Source organism: Arachis hypogaea, chromosome 13, assembly GCF_003086295.3.
Source record: "Arachis hypogaea cultivar Tifrunner chromosome 13, arahy.Tifrunner.gnm2.J5K5, whole genome shotgun sequence".
Taxonomy (NCBI): Eukaryota; Viridiplantae; Streptophyta; class Magnoliopsida; order Fabales; family Fabaceae; genus Arachis; species Arachis hypogaea.
Window position 1 is genome coordinate 61,301,841 of NC_092048.1, and position 6,862 is coordinate 61,308,702.

The 6,862-nt window shown below is 35.2% G+C and overlaps 1 non-coding gene across 1 annotated transcript; it reads right to left on the reverse strand.

Annotated features, from left to right (window-relative positions):
- Nucleotides 1-6,301: 6,301 nt before the first annotated feature.
- On the reverse strand, nt 6,302-6,409 carry LOC112738808 (small nucleolar RNA R71). The gene has a single exon (XR_003169761.1). It is a non-coding gene; the product is annotated as a small nucleolar RNA R71 (small nucleolar RNA).
- Nucleotides 6,410-6,862: the final 453 nt, after the last annotated feature.

Consider the following 6,862-nt stretch of genomic DNA (forward strand, 5'->3'; position numbering starts at 1 on the left):
CAGGATGGCCACCAAGAAGGGTAAAGAGAAAGCTACTCCCAATCCACCGGCAAGAAAAGGAACAAAAAGAGCACTAGCTGCGGAGCCACCCGTCCACTTGTACATCTCTGCATGCACTGAGGACGGTGTAATCTTTAAGTGTGGGGAGGTCGCTACCGACTTCCGTGGGTTAGTTACCTTCTTTTCAACACCAATGTTTTATTTTCTTTGTTTGTTCAGTGTTACATTTGCATGGTTGATTGCATATTTGTTTGATTTTGTGCATATTTTACCACCACTTGGTTAAAGTGATATTTTCTTTTTCAAGAAACTTTTTATAACATTTCACTAATTTGAATTAAAATTTTTATTGAACTTGTTTGAAGAAATATTATACTGGAACATGGTTTTGAGCTCGAACACACAAAACCAGTGAGATTTTGAGCCTATTTGATTGGTTGCATTTTATCAACCAATATTTTATTTTTTTGGTGTGTGTTTTTCTCTCTATAATTGTGATCTTTGTCTTGCTTAATTCTATATTCCCATTATTTGATGTATGCATGCACTTATATGATTGAGGCCTTTGTTTTACTAAGCTTACATACCCATATGGCCTTACCTTTCATTATCCTTTGCAAACCAATTTGAGCCTATTATACCCCTTTGTTCTTTACTTTAGCACATCATTAACTCTAAGCGGAAAACAATAATGTCCTTAATTTGAATCCTTGGTTAGCTTAGACTAGTGAGAGTGCTTATGATTTAAGTGTGGGAAAATTGGATTTGGAAATATTTGGTTTGAGAATTGGGTGTTGTGTATTCTTGAGAAAATATGAACAAGAATGTTAAGAACATGTTTATGCATTCAATACCTTAATCATATGCATTGAAAATAATAATAATAATAATAATAATAATAATAATAATAAAAATAATAATAAAAAAATTAGTAAGAAAAGAAAAATAAAAAAAAAAGAGAAAGAGAGAGAAAAAGAAAAGAAAAAGAGCAAATAAGTAAAAGGGGACAAAATGCCCCAAAGTAAATGGTGAAAGAAATACATATGAGTTGTACTCAAATTCGGATGCATGAATATGTGGAAAACATGGTTAATAGATAGTTAGGTTTTGTATTTTGATTACATGGATTGTCTTAAGTTAGGTGGGAAAAGTTTAAGTTAATTAAGGATTCAGATTTTAGTCCATTTGGCCAAATACAATCTTACCTTGACCCTAACCCCATTACAACCCTTAAAAGACCTCTTGATATGTGTATTTTTGCATCAAATTTGTGTTGATTGGTAGAAGAAAAGTAAGCCTTAGAAAGAAAGGTTAGTAGAGAATTGAGAGAATTGAACCTTAAATACATGAGTGATTAGAGTGTATACACTTCCAGTGAGGATTCGATGCTCGATTCTTTGTTCCTGGCTTTCATGAGCTATCTTCTTCTTGCAAGGCTATTTGTACTTCATTTTTATGATTTGAATTAGTGAAATCCAGTTCATGTATGTTCTTGGAAGATTTATTTACTTTTAACCAAGTAGGTAGAAACATTCTGCATATAGTTGCATTCATATAGATAGGTTGCATTTCATACTTTCTACCATTCCTCTTCACTCTTATAGATTCTCTTAAGCTTAGCATGAGGACATGCTAATGTTTAACTGTGGGGAGGTTGATAAACTGCTATTTTACAATTTATCTTGTGCTCAATTGAGTGGATTTTATCAATCTTTCATACACTTGTTCATACAAAATGCATGGCTTTACATTCTCCTTCTTGATTTTGTGCTATGATTGAAAACATGCTTTTTTGGCCTTATATTTGATAATATTAATCCTCTCTTATTACCATTAGATGCCGTGATATATGCGTTAAGTGATTACAGGGAATACAGGGCAAGAATGGCTTAGAGGATGGAAAGGAAGCATGCAAAAGTGGAAGGAATACAAGAAGTTGAAGAAATTGCTAACCTGTCTAGCCTGACCTCTTGGTACTAAATCGACCATAACTTGAGCTACAGAGGTCCAAATGACACGGTTTTAGTTGCGTTAGAAAGCTAACATCTGGGACTTCGCAACGATATATAATTTTCTATAGCTGCTTAATGAGCGGATAAGTTATATGCTTTTTGGCATTGTTTTTAGTATGTTTTTAGTAGGATCTAGTTACTTTTAGGGACGTTTTCATTAGTTTTTATGTTAAATTCACATTTCTGGACTTTACTATGAGTTTGTGTGTTTTTCTGTGATTTCAGGTATTTTCTGGCTGAAATTGAGGGACTTGAGCAAAAATCAGATTCAGAGGTTGAAGAAGGACTGCTGATGCTGTTGGATTCTGACCTCCCTGCACTCAAAGTGGATTTTCTGGAGCTACAGAACTCGAAATGGTGCGCTTCCAATTGTGTTGAAAAGTAAACATCCAGGGCTTTCCAGAAATATATAATAGTCCATACTTTGGCCAAGAATAGATGATGTAAACTGGCGTTCAACGCCAGCTTTCTGCCCAAATCTGGCGTCCAGCGCCAGAAAACGATCCAAAACCAGAGTTGAACGCCCAAACTGGCACAAATACTGGCGTTCAACTCCACAAATGGCCTCTGCACGTGAAAAGCTAAAGCTCAGCCCAAGCACACACCAAGTGGGCCCCGGAAGTAGATTTATGCATCAATTACTTACTCATGTAAACCCTAGTAGCTAGTTTATTATAAATAGGACATTTTACTAGTCTTTTTGACAATCTTTGATCAGTTGTATGCTATCTTAGATCACATTTGAGGGCTGGCCATTCGGCCACGCCTGGACCTTTCACTTATGTATTTTCAACGGTAGAGTTTTCCACACTCCATAGATTAAGCTGTGGAGCTCTGCTGTTCCTCAAAGATTAATGCAAAGTACTACTGTCTTCTATTCAATTCATCTTATTTCGCTTCTAAGATATCCATTCGCACCCAAGAACGTGATGAAGGTGATGATTATGTGTGACGCTCATCACCATTCTCCCCTATGAACACGTGCCTGACAAACACTTCCGTTCTACATGAAATAAGCTAGAAGGAATATCTCTTAGATCTCTTAATCGGAATCTTCGTGGCGTAAGCTAGAATGATGGCGGCATTCAAGAGAATCCGGAAAGTCTAAACCTTGTCTGTGGTATTCCGAGTAGGATTCAATGATTGAATGACTGTGACGAGCTTCAAACTCGCGATTGCTGGGCGTTAGTGACAGACGCAAAAGGAGGGTGAATCCTATTCCAGCATGATCGAGAACCGACAGATGATTAGCCGTGCTGTGACAGAGCATCTGAGCATATTTTTCACTGAGAGGAGGGGATGTAGCCACTTACAACAGTGATGCCCTTGCATAAAGCCAGCCATGGAAAGGAGTAAGATTGACTGGATGAAGATAGTAGGAAAGCAGAGGTTCAGAGGAACGAAAGCATCTCCATTCACTTATCTGAAATTCTCACCAATGAATTACATAAGTATTTCTATCCCTATTCTATTAATTATTATTCGAAAACACCATTATCAATTTATATCTGCCTAACTGAGATTTGCAAGGTGACCATAGCTTGCTTCATACCAACAATCTCCGTGCGATTCGACCCTTACTCACGTAAGGTATTACTTGGACGACCCAGTGCACTTGCTGGTCAGTTACACAGAGTTGTGAACCGTGGTCTTGGCATCATGTTTTTGGCGCCATTACCAAGGAAAGAAAGAGCGATGAATTTTACATACTTAAAGTGTAATCACGATTCCGCGTACCAAGTTTTTGGCACCGTTGCCGGGGAAAGAAAGAGCCGTAAATTTTACATAATCAAAGTGTAATCACGATTGCGCGTACCAAGTTGCTCACGTTGCCAGGGATTGTTTGAGCCTGGACATCACAATTTCGTGCACCAAGTTTTTGGCGCCGTTACCGGGGATTGTTCGAGTTTGGACAACTGACGGTTCATCTTGTTGCTCAGATTAGGTAATTTTCTTTTTATTTTATTTTCAAAAATTTTTCAAAAGTATTTCTAAAATTTTCTCATCTGTTTTTGAAAAAAAAATGTTTTCAAAAATTTTATTCAAAATTTTTAAGAATGAATTCTAGTGTTTCATGAGCATGTGAAGCCTGGCTGGCTGTAAAGCCATGTCTAAATTCTTTTGGACTGAGGCAGCAATTTGTTATCAAGAGCAATATACTCTAATGTTAAATGCTGAAGCTTGGCTGGCCATTGGCCATGTCTAGTGTTTTGGACTGGAGCTTTCATTGAAAGCTTGGCTGGCTAGTGAGCCATGTCTAATTCCTGGACTGAAGCTTTAGACTAAGAATGCAAGATTCCTGGAATTCATGTTAAAAATTTTGGAATCCTTATTTTTTATTTTTCATATAATTTTCGAAAAAAAAATCCAAAAAAATTAGAAAATCATAAAAATCAAAAATATTTTTCTGTTTCTTGTTTGAGTCTTGAGTCATGTTATAAGTTTAGTGTCAATTGCATGTGCATCTTGCATTTTTCGAAAATTCTCATGCATTCATGGTGTTCTTCATGATCTTCAAGATGTTCTTGGTAAGTCTTCTTGTTTGATCTTGATGATTCTTTTTTTTGTGTTGTTTAGTGTTTTTCATATGCATTCTTGAATTCTTAGTGTCTAAGCATTAAAGAATTCTAAGTTTGGTGTCTTGCATATTTTCTTTGCATTAAAAATTTTTCAAAATTGTGTCTATGATGTTCATCTTGGCATTCACGGTGTTCTTGGTGTTCATCTTGACGTTCATAGCATTCTTGCATACATTCATTGTTTTGATCTAAAAATTTCATGCATTGCATTATTTTACTTGTTTTTCTCTCTCATCATAAAAATTCAAAAAAATCAAAAAAATATCTTTCCCTTTTTCTCTCATCAAATTCGAAAATTTGGATTGACTTTTTCAAAAAAATTTTTAAATCAAATTGGTTCTCATGAGTCAAATCAAATTTTCAATTTGAAAATCTTATCTTTTTCAAAATCTTTTTCAAAAATCAAATCTTTTTCAAAATTCTTAGTTATTTTCGAAAATTCCAAAAATATTTTTCAAAAATCTTTTTCTTATTTTTATACCAAATTTTCGAAAATAACAATAACAATTAATGTTTTGATTCAAAAATTTCAAGTTTGTTACTTGCTTGTTAAGAAAGATTCAAACTTTGAGTTCTAGAATCATATCTTGTGATTTCTTATGAATCAAGTCATTAATTGTGATTTTAAAAATCAAATCTTTTTTTTCAAAAACTAAATTCTATCATATCTTTTCAAAAGTATCTTCTCATCTTATCTTTTTCAAAAATTTGATTTCTAACTTCCTAACTTCTTATCTTTTAAAAATTTGTTTCAACTAACTAACTAACTTTTTGTTTGTTTCTTATCTTTTTCAATACTACCTAACTAACTCTCTCTCTCTAACTTTCGAAAATATCTCCCCCCTTTTTCAAAATTTCTTTTTAATTTATTAATTATTTTAATTTTTAAATCTTAATTTTCGAAAATTACTAACATCTTTCAAAAACTATTTTCAAAAATCACTAACTCTTTTTCAAAAATTATTTTCGAAAATTCCTTCTCTCTCATCTTATTCTATTTATTTATTCATTTACTAACATCTCATCTCACATCTCAACCCTCCTCACAGTTGTGTTTCTTCCATTATATTACATTCTTTGTCTCCCCCTCTTCTTCTACTCACACAAGGACCTTTATACTGTGGTAAAGAGGATCCCTGTTATTATTATTTTTTTCTGTGCCCTCTTCTTTGTCATATGAGTAGGAGCAAGGACAAGAACATTCTTGTTGAAGCAGATCCAGAACCTGAAAGGACTCTGAAGAGAAAATTAAGAGAAGCTAAAATACAACAATCCAGAGATAACCTTTCAGAAATTTTCGAACAGGAAGAGGAGATGGCAGCCGAAAATAATAATAATGTAAGGAAGATGCTTGGTGACTTTACTGCACCTAATTCCAATTTACATGGAAGAAGCATCTCCATTCCTGCCATTGGAGCAAACAACTTTGAGCTGAAACCTCAATTAGTTTCTCTGATGCAGCAGAACTGCAAGTTTCATGGACTTCCATCTGAAGATCCTTTTCAGTTCTTAACTGAATTCTTGCAGATATGTGATACTATTAAGACTAATGGAGTAGATCCTGAAGTCTACAGGCTCATGCTTTTCCCTTTCGCTGTAAGAGACAGAGCTAGATTATGGTTGGATTCTCAACCCAAAGACAGCCTGAACTCTTGGGATAAGCTGGTCACGGCTTTCTTAGCCAAGTACTTTCCTCCTCAAAAGTTAAGCAAGCTTAGAGCTGATGTTCAAACCTTCAGACAGAAAGAAGGTGAATCCCTCTATGAAGCTTGGGAAAGATACAAACAGTTGACCAAAAAGTGTCCTTCTGACATGCTTTCAGAATGGACCATCCTGGATATATTCTATGATGGTTTATCTGAGCTATCAAAGATGTCACTGGACACTTCTGCAGGTGGATCCATTTACCTAAAGAAAACGCCTGCAGAAGCTCAAGAACTCATTGACATGGTTGCTAATAACCAGTTCATGTACACTTCTGAAAGGAATCCTGTGAGTAATGGGACGCCTATGAAGAAGGGAGTTCTTGAAGTTGATACTCTGAATGCCATATTGGCTCAGAATAAAATATTGACTCAGCAAGTCAATATGATCTCTCAGAGTCTGCATGGAATGCAAGCTGCATCCAACAGTACTCAAGAGGCTTCTTATGAAGAAGAAGCTTATGATCCTGAGAACCCTGCAATAGCAGAGGTGAATTACTTAGGTGAACCTTATGGAAACACCTATAACTCATCATGGAGAAATCATCCAAATTTCTCATGGAAGGAT